Here is a 16,994-nt window from a genome sequence, read left to right as displayed (position 1 = left end):
GAAAAGACGTGGCTACCTGTTGACAGGGGAGCTGGACCCAGACAATCTCTACCCCCTTCCCTGTCTTTGGAGTGTACCTTGCGTCCAGTGTTTCTACTCTAGGCGCAGATTCAAGGATGCAGCCCTGAGAGAGTAAAGTATGGTTGAGACCATCTGACTGTATGTGTGACTGAAGCCTGTTAAGGCGTCTGTATAAACTCCTGAGATTCTTGTGGGTGGGTGCAGAGATCTACTTGTCTTGCAACCGCCAGAGACAAGCCTTGTCTATAAGCTCCCTTGCTTACTCACACTGCCACCTACCAATTTGGAGTGGCCTGCCTTCTTTCTTGGGTCTCTACTTGCCCTTTGTATATGGGGGCCAATTTCAAATTTCAACCCGGGAACTTCAGAGGTTGCGAACCAACAGCCAGTTGCTGGAAATATATACATAGATAACATAGCAGGTCTATTTATATATCTTAAATTCATAAGAATACAATTTTAAGTTTATAAAAATTGCCTTTTTATTATAGGCCAATATGGTTACTTTATTAGATTGGCAATTTTATATGATTAGCTACCAGTAGTTTCATATGGGTCAACATGAACAGCTTATGGAAGTGTTGTTTTCCTTTTGGCCAGTTCTTCATAATGCAGGTGTGTATGTGTAGCATCTCTAGTGCCTGGATCATACTAGTACATGCCAGTAGCATCACCCAGTCATTTGATAACTGATCATGATTTCCAAACACAGGGGGTAGGAATCAGGGAAGTGGTGGTGAGTGCCATACCTCCTTTTAAAATCCTTGAAATTGTCAGAGAAATCAATTAAGGCGTGGTTGACTAAAAAATATCCTCAAGAAAGTGGGACTGAGCTAGAAACTAAAGGAGAGTGTGGACTTAATTAGGGAGAGGGGTCTGAGAGTTCATTCTTCCCTCTGCAAAAGAGAATAGGCTGGAATGGAATTGCTGGGTCCAGAAAGGGAAGCAAAAAGAAAACAGCAAAGAAGGGTCCAGTTTTGGTGAAGGTAATTGGGGATAAGAAGGGAAATATGAGCTAGGGGATTAATTTAAAAAGTGGATTAAAGGTGGACCCTTGAGGGAACTTGGATTCTATTCCCAAGGTCATGGGCATTCCTGGAAGACTCAGGAAAAAGTGTTTCAGGAAACATGGGCCCTTGCTCTCTGCATCCTATGCTCCTCCTGGAATCACTAGAAACCTGCGCAGACAGGGCCTTGGGTTGGCTGTTGTGTACCAAGGGGCACAGCAACTCGGGTGATTCTGCAGTTCTCCAAAGAGGTGGAAGAACAGCAGTAGCAGTACCGTTACTGAGATAGACTAATTTTCAGATGAACACTCTATTTGTGTGTTTTTTTAAATTTAAAATAAAAAATATATTTTTATTGATTTCAGAGAGAGAGAGAGAGAGAGATAGCAACATTAATGATGAGAGAGAATCATTGATCGGCTGCCTCCTGCATGTCCTACACTGGAGATTCGCAACCTGGCATGTGCCCAGACCAGGAATCTAACAGTGACCTCCTGGTTCATAGGTTGATGCTCAACCATTGAGCCATGCCCACTGGGCTAAATTTTAATTTTATTGGTTTTAGAGAGAGAGAGAGGAAGGGGAGAGAGAAAAAAGAGAGTGGTGGTGAGGGAAACATCAATTTGTTGTTCTACTTATTTATACATTCATTGATTGCTTTTTGTATGTGGGATCAGGATGGGGTATCAAACCCACAACCTTGGCATATCCAGACAATACTCTGACCAACTGAGCTACCCAGCCAGAGCTATATTTGTGTTCTGTGTAATGCTAATGTATCTGTGTGTGTCTTAAAAATTTCGACTCAAAGATTAAGACTAACAAAAACTAGAAAACATGAAAGCATTAGTTCAGATGTATTGTGGCTGCTGTCAGGACTGCAATACACATCTCATGTATCCCAGTTGACTAGGATTGTTACCTGTGTATCTAAATGGCTGCTTCTCAGGTATGTTGATGAGAAGCTCATGATGTAACCCATCTGAAAAGGCTCCACCCCTGTAATATTCTGGATCTTTGAAGAGACAATGCAGCAACATAAAAATGATGCATGAACAATGATATTAATGTAGACAATAAACAATACTACAGGTGGTGGTAAGTGCTGTTAAAATAGAAAACAGCTTAAGAGGGAGAGAAAGGAATGGATGTTTGCCTTTTACAAGAGGGTGGAGTTGTAAATGTCATGAAATCTAGTTTTATTTAGGGATTATTCATCTGTCTCATCTTTTCAGGTTCTTTAAATAACAGAACATACTTTAATAAAAAATCCCTAGCTCCTCAAACCTTCACTAGCAGACGGCAAAGCGCCCTTACGATCTGTACCATACAATGTAGCTCTTAATTACATCTGCCTTGCTTTGTTTCCCTTGTTTTAAGCTTCAGCCTCATGTACTCAAAATAGATCTTAAGCTCCTTGAAGGCAAGAACCTGGCTTTAAACTTTAAACACTGGATGTGCGTACGGAGCAAAGGCAGATTTATGGAACATAAAGGGAGTCTTACATTTAAATTGCAGCTCCGCCTTTGTGATGCTCTGGGCAGCCCAGTGGCAGCGCAGCCCTCCAGGGACACTGACTCCTCCCCCCCACCCCTTAGCAGCCCTTCCTCATTGCTGTTCCCACTGAGGCCAGCAGGAGGCGCCACGGCCTCGGGTTAAGCCTTCTTCCCGCTTCCTACCCCATTTCCCCCAGCACCTGAGGTGGGGAAGCTGCCACTGCCAGAGTCTTAGCAATAGGAGTGAGGGGGTGCAGGGGTTTGGGGGTGGGGTGGGGTGGGGGGTGTGGAGAATGAGGACACGTGCGCACACACACACCCTGGGAGCAGAAACATCTTCCATGGCTTCGTGGGTTTCTCTTCCCACCAGAGCCAGTGTGTGAGAGGTAGGTAGGTGTGTGTGTGTGTGTGTGTGTGTGTGTGTGTGTAGTGATGGGGGGGGGCGGGGAGGGGGCATGTTTTTGAGTGCGAGACCCTAATCCAGACCAGGCGACCTGTGATCTCGCGCCCTCCCTACCATCCCCGTGATTAATACCCATTTTTCTTACTCTCCCCTCCTCCTTCCTCCCTTTCCTCTCCCAGTGCCGCGCGCTTGACTTGCACAGCCTGCCCCCGCCCGCTTCCCCTCCCCCGGCTCCAATCCTCACCAACTGGGATCTCTGCTCCTGCCTCTCTACCTCCCCCCCACCCCCCGCCTTTTTTTTTTTTTTTTTTTAGAAAGGAAGGTCCCCCACCCCCTTTCAAAACCGCTTCCTTCTGTCTCTTCACCTCTAGGAAATCTCGGGGCTTTGCTCTATCGCAAGTGCTCGCCAGGGTGATTTCTGATCACCCCAACCCGAAGTGCTGGCGTCCGAATGCATTTTCGTCTGCTGTGCAAAGAAGAGCCATGAACTTAAAAACCCTCAAGACGGATTTTTAATCCTGCCTGGTAGGCAAGGAAAACCCTCCATCCCCCGCCACCGGCCACCCCTCTCCCGAGACTGCAATCGCCGAGGTGCTCAGAGCCGGTATGTAAGCATTGGCTTTGGAGTCTCTTGTCTTAATTTGGGGGTTTGGGGTGTCGGGAAGATAAAGGGTCGAAGCAGTGGAACCGATAACCAACCTGGTATTAGGTAAAGCTCTACAATCCAGCAGAACCCGGTAATTGCTAATTTGGACGTGGCTTAAACAAAAAAGATTTCTTTTTAGGATGAAAGGGTAGGGCTCTCTCTGGTCTTTTTTGGGGGGGGGAGGGGAGGGGGTAAACCTTTCACTGAGCAGAGAGGCTGGGCATCGGTGCCCCGGGCCGGAGCCACGCGCCGCGACCATCAGTACAATCGACACGTTGCAGGTGAAGCCCCGCGTGCTGCACATCGGTGCGGCGGCGTGAGTGTGCGCGGGGGGTGAGTGTGCGAGCGCGCGCGGGGCGCGTGCGCGGCCGGGGGCGTGTGTGTGCGCGTGTCAGTGTGCCCCTTCCAAGAAATGCCCAGTGTGCACCCCATGCACAAGCAGAACCCATTCAGCACCAGCCCGGGGTGGGAGGAGGCACTGCTGCTGGAAGCGATGGGCAGAGCGAGACAGACGTGTCAGCAGCAATGCAGATGGGGCTGGGGGCCGCACTCGCTGGCGAGTTAAGTGGGGATGGTGTTCCTGCGTGTGTGTGCGTGTGCGTTGCTATGTGGTACCGCTTCTCCCTCGCTGCCTCCTGCCTTCCCACTTCCCTCCTTCGCTTCCTCCCTCCCGCCCTCTCTCCGCTTCCATTCAGCCTGGCTTTCCCACCTCTCATCCATGCCTGTCCCAGGAATGGTATAGCCAGACCTTTTCTGAATTATTTATAGACCGGTGCCAGCTGTTTTCAATTCCTCTCGTGTGCACTCTGTGGGAAATGCGGGGTTTCCAACCCCGTTTTCCTGAAAACGAATTGATATCTTTTTCAGAATGCATTTTTCTCACCCTCTGGGAGATCCTGGAATAAAACCCTCTAACAGCCTCTTTTTCCCCCTTAGGAAGGGGACGCTTTGGGAATGACCATGCTCCGAGGAGGGACAGAGCTGGCCCCCAGCTTCTCTACACACAGCCTCCTCCACTAATGCTCCAAAAATCAAAAAACCGTAATTGCCAGAGGAATCATTAAAAAAAAAAATAGTCCAGCCACCAACCTCACATGCAAAGGGAATAATTACTCTGGATTCTGCATCGTGAGCTGCTCTCCATCCACTGACTTACCTTTGAATTCAATCTTTTTTTTCTTTGAATTTGCATCTCTTCAAGACACAAGATTCAAACAAAATTCACGATAAATTGGATTTTAAATTACCTTCCTTTCATTTATCCTTCATCTTTCTTATGTGGATATGCAAGCGAGAAGAGGAGCTTGGACATTCCCAACATGCTCACTCCCTTAATCCGATCGTCTAGAGGTTTGGCTTCTACAAACCAAGGTAAGGCACCTTCTATTGTATTTTCTTCTCACCTGGGGTAAGAGATTCTTTGTTTATCTCTCTTCAAGTCCCTCAAGTGGATTTTTTTTTTTGAAGAAAAGGTAACACGACGATAAAATAATGCTGGTCTGGGGAGACAGGCTTATTACAAAGGGGGAAAACTCCCATGTTATTTCTTTTCCTTCCTTATCAAACAGGTTTTGGGTTTTTTGGAGGCAGTGGGGGTGGATGTCTATAGGAACAGAGGATGTTGAATGGCATAAGGGTTTTTCTTTCTTTTTTTTTTTTAATGCAGTCACGACTGGGAAACCTGTGTGATTTTCAAGTTAAATGTCATTTTATTCATCCAGTGCTAAAGCTCTGATTTTATGGGAATCTAGAAATCTCCCCCCGGCCCCACTTTCCCCCTTGCCACTTCCATGCTTCTCTCTCTATCTCCTGGTCCTGTCTTCCAGGGCATCCTTTCTGTGCCCTTTAAACATGAAGATAATGACTGAGATCACTGTGGTTATTGCCCCGAAGTCCACTTGCTGTCTAAGGGGTTGACATTAGGCCCAGAGATCCTGGGAGGCCTACTGCAGAGGGGCAGGTCTAGGTGGGGAATCTGGCTGGTCTAAGATCACCTGGAATTGAAGAATGCTGCAGGTTAAGAGGACTTAAACCTGAAGCTTGGAAAGAAGGAATTCTGTCAATATTCTGCTTTTAATTTGTATTTTTTCCATGTGCTATTATTTTTGAGCTATAAATTTCTCCTTCTGTCTACACATCTATTTATACCCACACATCCTCCAAGCAAACTGTTACTTCCACACTCTTGCAAAATGGCTATCTTGCAGAGTTCTAAAATGCTGTGCATGTGGAAGGGGTGCAGGATTCGACACGTGAGCCTTTGTGTTAAACAAAGAGATGTGCCGTTTGCATGTGTGAGTCTTGTACCCTCAGAACAGAGTTCATACTTTAATTTTTCCTCCTCTCATAATTTTTTATGATATGTGAAATGGGGTTTGGCAGTATTTGCATGCACTTGAAAAGAGAAATAGCAGGAGAAATGGAGAAGACTTAGCTAGTGACTCCTCAGCTAGTCACTCATGTAATCCAAGACAACTCCTGAGGAAATCAGAATATCCATGTGCCGAAGGGCCTTGATAGTGAGCTGGCTGCTCCTCTCCTTGGTCCACTGGCCATATATCCCCAAACTCTGAAGGCACCCAAATGCAGCACTCAGGTTGACATAAAGATCCTCAAAATAATGTAGTAGAATCATTAGCATCAATAATCTTTCTTAAAGTATTCTCGCCCCCCCCAAATCTTTTTTTTTGGTATTTTTTTATAACAATACTTAAAATTAATCTGAACTACTGAAGGGGTGTGGGGGAAGTAGCGGAAGGTCCTTGTTTCTCAGCATCACAGTAGAAGATAGTTCTTCATTGTCCAAAAAGGATGGATGTGATCCAAATGTGCTACTCCCCTGCCCCTGGTTTTATTCCTTTGAACCTTGATGGCTTAACCATTAATCTGTAACCGTGGTGTCATCAGAGTGCGAGGGTGGGATCCCACTTTGAACCATGTTCTTGTCATGTCCACACATAGCTGAGGTTATCTGATGTGTGCTCACCTTAGAGACACCTGGGCTGGTTCTGCATCTGTTTCTACTCCTTCAAGTGGGAGGATGAACTCTAAAAATTACTTCAAAATAGAATAGAGGTATGGGTGAGAAACACAGCTTCAGGTGTGCTGATCTCATAGGTGCAGGTGGGCAAGGCGAGGTGGGTATCAAAGGACACCTGCCCTCTTCTGCATTCTTGGTGCTGACGACAGTGCTCTGCACTGAGTAGGCCTTTCGTGACGTTAGTTGGTGATAAGGTTGACAGAAGTCCTTTCGACAGGGTCTCAGCCACATTTGCCTTGGTTGTTAATGAGATGAAGCCAGGTTCTGGGGCAGCATTAGTCAGCCCCAAGACTAGGCAAAGGACAAGAGGTGAAAAGGAGAGGGTGCTGAGGAAGAGGAGGACCAAAAGATGAGAAAGCTACAAAGAGAAAAGAATGGAATTCCTACTGGAAAGGGCTTCTGAGGATCCTAGGAGGAATCCCCACAGGTGGTCTGTACCTTTGCCACACCCAAAGCCATTTTGGGGACCCTGGAGAGGAGGAAGGTGTTCCTGTCCTCCCGAGCAGATTTTGTGTGCTCAGTGGTGTTCTGGGCTGTCTCGGGACCATTGTTCTGTCTTTTTTCCTCATAGCACAAAGAGCTGATTGGGTTCTATTTTGTCTTCTCTCCTTCACACGCCCCCTCCCCTACAGTGTGGGTTACAAGGGGAAGAGATGTGGTTGCTGGTGGGAGGGATAGAGAGAACATTTAATATTAATTGAGGAACTTTCAAGATGTACAATTAAGAAACAAATTAATGGGAAATAAAGATTTCCCAGGAAAGCACGGTTGAGGAGGTTAGATTGGTGATTTCAAGGAAATCAGAACAGCATGGTTGTCTTCTATGTCCGTGTTTCAGGTGTAGCAAAGCAGGATGGACTGGTGAACACAGAACAGTATGGTCTCTGAGAGGTAGATGTTAGCATGCAAAGAGAGGGCAGGATGTGTACCCCTGGATTGTGTAATTTCTTCTTTCCTTTGGTTCCATCCCTAGGAAGCCTGCCTGTCTGAAAAGTCTTGCTTTGCCACTATATGTGTGTAATTTATGACAGAGGTGAATGTAGGCAAGAAGAATAATAAGGAAACAAAATGACAGAAGAGGAAAAGGAGGAAAAAATTGTCTCTAGTCACTACTTTGCACACCCAGTGCCTTTCTATTTAGGCTGAGTGAGAAGAGCGACTTCCTCTGGTGAAGGGAGGAACAGCAGGCACCTTGATTTTGTATTCTTGCTTCACCTCCAGAAAGATGGCTTCAGACTGACCATCTTCCTTGACCTTCATGTACACGCACCCAGCCTTGTGTGTGGAGAGACAGTGGGCACCTGGGAGGTGGAAACATGGACTGGAATTGGTTGGTGGGATGAGTGGCTCTTGATAGGGAGAAAGGACCCAGCTGATCCAGCCCTTGGCCACATCACCGTTAACTTGGAAAACATTCTCCCATCTCCTCCATGGATATGATGAATTCAAGATGCAGGATTCCCCACTTCACCCCCTATTTTCTTGTTTAAAAACATAAAAATGAAGGTGACATGTCCACTACTACTAACAGGTTAAAGCAAAAATTTCATTAATATTTATGAATATTAATGAAATACAGAAGGAGTCAGGAGAAAGGAACCATAGCAAACAAATCTGCCTATAGAAGCCAGGGACCAGGAGGGAGCCAGGGTGAAACGTGATCTAAAGGTTGGAAAACTATTGTTCTGAATGATAGTCTTCTCTCCTTAACAGTGAAGCCTGGGGCTGACAGAACACCTCACCTCCTGTAACTTGCTGGGGTCAGGAGTGAACAAGCTCCTTTTCCTCACTACTACCCTACACCATCCTTAGCATTCTAGAAATTTCTTCCTTTCCGTCAACTACATTTCCAGTCTCTGACACTGTGCATACAATCGGATCTCTGTAGATAAGTATAGATCAAAAGAGTTACTGGTCTAATGAATTGTTTGCATTTATTAAAGAGCATCCCCTCTTTGCAACCACAAGAAGTCTCCAGGGAGAGTAGATTAGCGGTTGAATTGATATTGTCTTTTGGAGGGACGCAGAGCATAGAGGAACCGATGAGGGAGCAGGCATCACTCAAAGGAGGCAGGTTTCTGAGCTTTACCTGTGGCTGTCCATGGTATGTCTGGAGCCATTACACAAGATTCATTAGGTGGATGTGTTCTTGGGGTCCTGTGAACCCAAGAGAGGTGTGTTCAGGAACCTTTGGTTGGTTCCTTGTTACTCTCCAACTACATACCTTATTTCTGTCTTTTCACTTTCTAGTACTTTCAGCTGAAGTTGTCAGAGAAGGGACCTAGACAGAGCATATGCTGATCCCTTGTTGAAATCCTCCCTGACTGCCCCAAGCAGAATAATTGCTCTGCCTTCTGTGCACCGCCAGCACCTGTTTGCAGTTAATAGTACACATTATCCTAATTTTGTTAACATGCCCTGTTTCTTTAAGAAGTTTGTGAGCCCCTCAAGGGCAGGTATGGATGTGTTATCAGTTGGAATCATTGCACAGTGACTGGCACATAAAAGATAGTTAAAATATTAAACGAATGGATAAATATTAAATTAGTAGATGATGCTATTTGTTGTTTGTTCTCATTGGTACATGAACAGTTTGAAGTTATGATGCTAGATGAGATCAACAATATCAGAGCTCTGTGACCCGTTAGAAGGTGTGTACTCTGACCTTCTCATTTAATAGATGAAGAAGTCGAGATTCAGGGTCATCGAGTTTTCTGCTTATGGTTGTGTAGCTGCTTAGTGTCAGCACTATGTGCACCACATAATTGACGACAGTGACGTGTGGAGGTTCTTCATGGATTTCAAATACCTGCATTAGCACTTCTCAAATTTGATTGTCTATAGGAGTCACCTGGAGACCTTGTTAAACTGTCCATTCTGATTCAGGTGGTCTGATGTGGTACCCAAGATTCTGCATTTCTGGCAATCTCCCAGGTGGCTGGACCATGCATCACAGGCCTATATCATTCCTGCACCTAATTCCATATCATGCTTAACATTGGCAGTTCCACATATATATTCTACTTTTGGGACTTCCAGCATTTTCTGCTTTGTTCTTAAAAGTAAAAAGAGAAAAATCAGAAAGGAACCTATGTATTTACGTTCACCCATCTCCTCTCTACGATCACTCACCCACCATGTCCATCTTTTGCCTCTTTCCCTTCCATCCTCTCCTCATTCTTATTCTGGCCCTTCTCATAACTGATGATTTCCTCCTGCTTTGGGCTTATCTATTTATTGTCTCTTAGTTTCTTTTCTTTTACATTATCTCTTTTTTAAACTTTATTTTATGCCTTTTTTCTGTTCAATTATTTAACAAACGTTTATTAATAACCAATATTTGTCAAAGACTGTGTTATGAAAAAGAATTAGCTCTGGCTGTACTTGGCGGCAGCTCATGATTTAATGAGGGAGGTGTGGAAACTGGGGAGAATGAGGTGGGCTTTATGGAGGGGTTGACAGTTAAACTGTATCTTAAGAATAAATGTGAATTTTGCAGAAAGAGAGAATGGTCATTTCAGGAGGACAGAGAGCAGGGGGAGAGGTGTGCTGGTCTCCCTTGCTTCCTTTATCTTGGGGAGAAGAGTGACACGGGAAAGCACAGGTTCTTTTAATAGGAATTTCAGATTCCAGATGCTGAGGCAGAGAATAAAGTCAGGGTCTTCTTAAAAGGAGAGGGAAGAGGCTCTGATTTCTGCCTTAGCTTTAGTGATGCTACCCTTAATGACTCCTCGCCCTGTTTATTAGGCTTGCCTCTAGAATGAACAAATGACACAGTTTTCATTTTAGACCACTGGATTGCTACTGACTTTGTTGATGGGCATTAGAAAGAAAGGGACAGCTGCTACTGGGTATGTAGCCAAGGAGAGAGCTGGATCCTAGCCCAAGCCAAGCTACTCAGAATGAAGGACCAGCTTAGCCCCATGTGTTTCCAGAGTGGCGAGCCACTCAGACCCTCGCTGCTTTTTTTTTTTAATGGCAAAGGGAGTAACAGAAGAAGAGGGGCTCAATTATTCCCAGGGAATTCACAGAATCCTTCCTGGTAGCCTTTTTATTTAGATGGCCTGATGTTTCAGAAGTATTCTTCATGGGGATGCCCAAGTGTAGAGATGATGAAAAGAAAGCGTAACCACTACTTGATTAAACGGTAACCTTGGTGCCTAAGGGAAAAAGGGTTTGAAATCCACGTTCCTCTAAATGTTATTTGTATCATTTTCTGCTCTCCATCCTTCCCCTTTTCCCCTATACTTTTACCATTTCTCTGCACACTGTGGTTTATATTCATTTTATTAGCAAAAGGAACCGAAGTTTGGCCTGAAGACTTTTTAAAGATCCACACATATGAAGAGAGTATCTTGGGTATTAAGGTATGTGGATTAGCAAACGCCACCACTGGCGGACTTGAAGGACATTTATTCCAAGGTGATGTTAGGGGCAGGGTGGCGGAGGCATAGGGACAAGGCTGTGCCTAGAGGTTGAGCAGAAGGGAGAGAAGGAGGAGCAAAGCCAGACCTGAGGGAGTGGCCGACCTGGAAAGAGAGAGGCTACAGGCTTTGACCCTGCTGGGAACCCATTTTTGTAAGCAGTAGACAGCTTCCTAAATGAGGACAATTTAAGGTTTAGACCTATTAACTCACCTGATTCCTAAAAGCCAAACTGTGCTCTCCACGTGCCATCCTCCATGACTTTGCTTGTTGCCTCACTCAGAGCACGCGTTTCCTTCTTCAGAAAGAAATTCGGGTTTAAATTTCTCATTAATCTTTATTTAAGATTGTATAAAGCCCCTCTCAGGGCTTCAACTGGTTAGAATTTCTTAGGAAATCGCATCTTATTATTATTTTTGGGGGAAAGTTTGGACCTAAAAACAGTGGCTGGATGAAAGCACCACCTTGTTAAAGGAGGGGAGGAGAGTCTGAGAAGAAACCTGAAGCTTAGGTGATGCCACAGTCCTTTCCCCAAAGCTAATTGTACTCTGATCTTCTGGGGGTCTTAGATTGGTCACTCAGCTACCATGGTAACTTGTGTCTTTGGGTTATAGATCAGTGTATTCTGTGCGCATCCAAATACACAACACATGCACCCCACACACTATGGATGTGTGTGGATGTGGATGTTTGTGCAGTGACTTACCTACCAAGTACAGTAGCCAGAAGTAATCTTAAATGCATTAAATGTGTTTGTACAATTTAAGTACAGTAATACGTGTGTGTGTGTGTGTGTGTGTGTGTGTGTGTGTGAGAGAGAGAGAGAGAGAGAGAGAGAGAGAGAGAGGATAATAAGAATATCAATGCTGACAGGCACCTTGAAGATTATTCTCTTTCACAAACATCATTTGAAAGCTGTGAAAACAGTTCTGAGCTTAGCCACATGGTCTAAATCTACATACATGTGTCAGAGCCACGTCCACTGAATCTCCCAGCCACAGCCCTGCCCCACGAGTGCCCGTGGAATGCATGTCCCTGACGTCAGCCAGGATGGGTGTGTGCTTCTCCACATGTCTTCAGAGCCCAGGCTACTCCCTTGACGTGTAATGTGTCTTTAACAATGTTCGGTTTTCCAGGGTAGCCAGGAGCTGCCTCGCTGATAATGGAGGAGGTGGTGGTCTGGTCTTGGCAGTCAGAAGCTTCTTTGTTTCGCTTGTGTTATTTTACTTTGTGACCATGTGCATGCATGGATGGTGGGCCTTGATTTTCTCGTTTCTGAGATAGGCAGGTGAAAGCAGTGCTCCTTCCCCAAGTTCAGTGACAAAAATCACCTGCAGAACTTCAGCAAAAATACACAGCAACAACTAAAACAACGATGTCTTTGCCCAGGCTGTACCCCAAACAGTTAAATTAAAACCTCTCGGGGAGGGATCCAGGTAGTGGTCATTTAGAAATTCCCCGGGGGATTCTAATGTGCGGCCATATTCGAGAACTGCTGGGCAAGATGATTGACAAGGCACCTATTAGTCCTAAACATCATGCAGTCCTAGCATTTGAACATGTAGAGCAAGACCCTCTCACTGTTAAACTGTTACATGACTAACAGTGGGTCCCTGAGTGGGAGGTCAGAAGGAATTGGAATATGAGGGGATTCAGTGGATGGAGTGCACACAAGGTTGGAACCGGTGTTGAATGAAGAGCAGAGCTGAGTTTGCCCTGTTCCTGAGCTCCATCAACACTCACATAGCCCTGGTGTTGAAGGTTAGGAAAATTAGGGACTCCTTTCCTTGACAGCCTGGAGACAGGTGTGGCTATGAAACAGGGCGAGTAGCCCTTGGTTCTGCAAACATCCTCTGTTCTACTTAGTCTTTCCTGAGAGCACCCATTTCTTGTTTTGGAGAGGAAGCCTCATTTCACCCCTTTGTAATACTGAAAATGTAGGAAGACTATTAATAAATGGGGCTGGTAAGCAGACCCTGATTGACTGGTGAGGGGTGTGGATGGTGCAATTATCTTAGTGCTGGTAGGGATTCACTAACCATGTTACCCTCCCTCTCAGTGCCTGAAGTGGAATATTAAAGGCTCGAAGAGGAGGAAAAGGGTAGGAGGCATTAAGCTTCGTTCTTTTCTGACTGTAACTTTAATCACTGATTATTAGGCCGGCCGGGTTAGTCGTTTTCTCATATCCTTCCTTTTTGGCTCCCTCCCTTCCCCATTTTTTAAAATAAACGTGAACCCAAATGTACAGAGGTGAGAAAAAAAATCAGAGTTATGGATCTGTGTTCTTTTAAGAAGACAAATCGTAAGAAAGTAAAAATACTAGCTCTTTTTTGGACATCTGCTAATAGCAGTTGGAAAAAGGAAAGAAAGGTTATGAGTGTGGTTTGGGCTCTCACTGGTGTTTGGTAGGATATGCAGAGGTGTGAGGCACTAAATATTTAGGATAAACCTAGGAAGTGTAGTCATTGATTTGAGTTTCCAAATATCTCTTAGTTGGCCCCAGAGGAGGAAGAACTGCATAAGAAATCCTACCCTGACCAAATATCGGCACTCAGATTTAGAAGGTTTCCTTGGGTGGGAGAACGTTGACCCTGTGGTTTTTTGAAGAAAAAATACTGGATGTGTTTCCTTAGAGACTGCATATATAAGAGAAGTAATTTGTTTGTTGATTAACTTGTCATTTTTCCATGTGAGCAAAATTCATCGTTATGTCACTTTATGTCCTCAGTGCTTAGCAGAACGCTCTCTGCATATGGGCAGTGCTCGGAAAATGCTGGTTGTTGATAAAGATGATAATGGAAATGAATGTGCATATAGGATAAACTGGACATATTTATGCCTTTTATATTTCCACTTCCTTGCCATCTAAATACCTCTTTTTTGTTAACCCTCACTGAGGATTTTTTCCATTGATTTTTAGAGAGAGTGAAAGGAAGGGCGAGAGACACACAGAGAGAAACCTCTGTGTGAGAGCGACACAATGATTGGCTACCTCCTGCACAACTGGTTATGTGTCTATTGACCGGAATTGAACCTGGAACCCTTCAGTCCACCGTCCAGTGCTCTAACCACTGAGCAACTGGCCAGGGCTAAACACCTACTAATGCTTTGGCTGAATTTTACTAGAGTTGAAGCGGTGAGAGTATCTTTAGTGCTAGCTATAGGCTGGCAGAATTAAAATATACCCATTTCTTAGTGTCTCACTTCTTTGAGCTTCATTTTACATTGTGTTCAATAAGGGTATTTCTTCAAAAGCTCTCATTCATTACTAATTGTGTTTTTCTCATTCCCTTCAAATTCCTTGTAAATACTGGTCATTCCTCAAGGTCCATTCATCTCAAAGACTGTCTCACCCACAAAGTCTTGCTTGATCTTCTCAAGCAGAAATAAGCCCCCTCAAGTTATTCGTGCATATACTGTTTTCACTTTACCTTTGTTTGTAGCACTTCCTTGATGCTGGCTTTTGGGACAGATTCTTTAAGGGCTTTTATCTTGTATTCCCCAATCACCTTCACTGGGCTGGGCTTTCTGAAATAAATAGGATAATGATTACTCACCTTCTCAACCTCTCCTTTTTATTGTGTACCTATTTATAATGATGCTTTGATTTCAACATAAAACTCAAGGTTGACTCTAAATGTATGAATGGTCACCATAGCAGGGAATCTAGTTTATTGATAAATCTGCATTTATACAACTGAGACAGGAGTTAGGAAGGGAGTGAGAAAGTCCTGCAATTATGTAGCCAGAATTTGTAGATCGCTTTAGAAATGAATTGTGGCATAAAAATACTAAGAATTATTGTTGCCAATCCAAATATAATAGTTATCAAAAAGGAATTGCTTTGCTTTTGCTTATTGAAATTGGACCTTGAAGTGGCAATAGATATTTATGGTATGCCCATTGTATTTTGGGTTATGTTAACATATGCTATCTCATTTAATCTTTACCACAAGGCTGTCATTATTTTGTTTCTCAGATGAACAGAGTAAGAATTAGAGAGCTCAAGGTCACACTGCTGTAAGCAGTGAGCCAGGATTTCAACTCATGTCCTCTGATTCTAACCCCTGACTCTTTAAATTATACAGAGCCGCCTCCATATAAAGGAAGATAAGGGTTTCTGTGTTATGTAGAGGAACCCATAAACAGCATGTACTTTGAAATTTCAGCGAAAGCAACTTTCCTCCAGATTCCTTTTCTTTGGGCTTTACTCTTGGCAAAAGATAAACTTCTTTTCAAGTGGAAAAAATGCATGCCTACAAAATAGCAAATTTGGTGACCTTAATTTAATTCAGTGAGACAAAAGGTGAGAAATTCATGGCACTGGCAATCAGCATCTCTTCCATTTCACATGATGGTTAAGGTGTGGGCCTCCTCTTTTTTAGCCTATTCCCACCATTCTGTAAATAGACTTCCTCTCCAAACTGAAGACTCCCCTTCCTTTAGGAGGAGACAGTCCTCTTCTCTACTCATCTAATCTTGGCCATTTTGAAGATTATTCATTTTCTTGTACCTCTTTCTTTCTCAAACCCATTTATAAACTACTACTTTGAGTGGAGACTAATGGTTGGAGTAAGAGAATGGTAGTCAGGAATACTGCTTTGGTGTTGGGTTTTATCACTAACAGGAATCATTGTTATTGCTCTAGGTCAGTGATGGCGAACCTTTTGAGCTTGGCATGTCAGCATTTTGAAAAACCCTAACTTAAGTCTGGTGCCGTATCACATATAGAAATTTTTTGAAATTTGCAACCATAGTAAAACAAAGACTAATATTTTTGATATTTATTTTATATATTTATATGCCATTTAACAAAGAAAATTCAACCAAAAAAATGAGTTTGCGTGTCACCTCTGACACACGTGTCATAGGTTCGCCATCACTGCTCTAGGTTATACTCGCCTCATTCCAAGAAAAATATGAGGGAGCTAATTTCTTAAAAAATCTTTATCCTTGAAAGTATTACATAGGTCCTTCTCCCCCCCCCCCCCATTAACCTCTTCCAGCCTTCTTTACCCTCCCCTCCCCCCAGGCCCTCACCACCTCATTGCCTGTGTCCTCCTGTTACGCATATATGCATACAAGTTCACTGGTTGATCTCTTCCCACCCTCCCTTCCCTTGAGGGAGCTAGTTTTGTTTCAAATATCTGCATCAACTATTGTCTCAGAAAATAAACATCTAATACAATGGTCAAATTTTTGTCTTTAGTTTTCTAAGAAAAGAGACCATCTCTTGGTGCCCCATAGAGTTCAGGTGCCTTAGCTTTTTCCCATGTGCATATTTTAAAACTACTTTTCAGTAATTTGAAGCAAAGAGAAAGGAGCTGGCCAAGGTGCCAAGAAACCAGGTCCAGTCTCAGTGCTGCCTCTGCTCTGTGTGATCCAGGCAAGGTCCGCAACCTTGTGGAACTTACTGCCTCATGTGTACAATCAGGTATTTAGCAGAGACAATTGTGTTGTGGAACAAATGAGGAAACTTAAAGAGTCCCTCCCGAAATGTATGTTTAATATACACGCAGACAGCATTATTATTAATAACTCCATCCTGCTCAAAATAACAGGTTTCCAATAGCTGTCAACACAGGACATCTACTCCTAGTGGGCAAGAGAATCTATCTATATATATATATAAAAGCCTAAGGGATTGTTACGACCAAACGACTGGAACAACCAGAACTATTGGTTGACCAGTCGCTATGATGTGCACTGACCACCAGGGGGCCGACGCTCAATGTAGGAGCTGCCCCCTGGTGGTCAGTGAGCTCCCACAGCCAACCTTCCGCAGCCAGCCAACCTCCCGCAGCCCCTTCCCCAGGTCGGCGGGCCCCAATTGCCCCAATCGGAACCTCTTGCGGCCCCTCCCCCAGGCTGGCCAACCTCCCGTGGCCCCTTCCTCCCCTGCTACCCGCCCCCCCCCCCGCCCCAGCTGGCCCCAATTGTCCTCTATTGGGACTGGG

General features: G+C 44.4%; 1 protein-coding gene across 1 annotated transcript in view; it reads left to right on the top strand.

The window, feature by feature from the left end:
- Positions 1-4,752: 4,752 nt before the first annotated feature.
- GRIN2B (glutamate ionotropic receptor NMDA type subunit 2B) overlaps positions 4,753-16,994 on the top strand; it is a 421,771-nt gene continuing 409,529 nt past the window's right edge. Inside the window, exon 1 of the mRNA XM_023749812.1 lies at positions 4,753-4,944. The gene's annotated coding sequence lies outside the window, so the exon portion shown is untranslated. The remainder of the gene's footprint in view (positions 4,945-16,994) is intronic.

Source organism: Myotis lucifugus, unplaced genomic scaffold (assembly GCF_000147115.1).
Source record: "Myotis lucifugus unplaced genomic scaffold, Myoluc2.0 scaffold_10, whole genome shotgun sequence".
Lineage (NCBI taxonomy): Eukaryota > Metazoa > Chordata > Mammalia > Chiroptera > Vespertilionidae > Myotis > Myotis lucifugus.
Note: the sequence above shows the minus strand (reverse complement) of the source record. Positions and strands in the feature narration are given on the sequence as shown.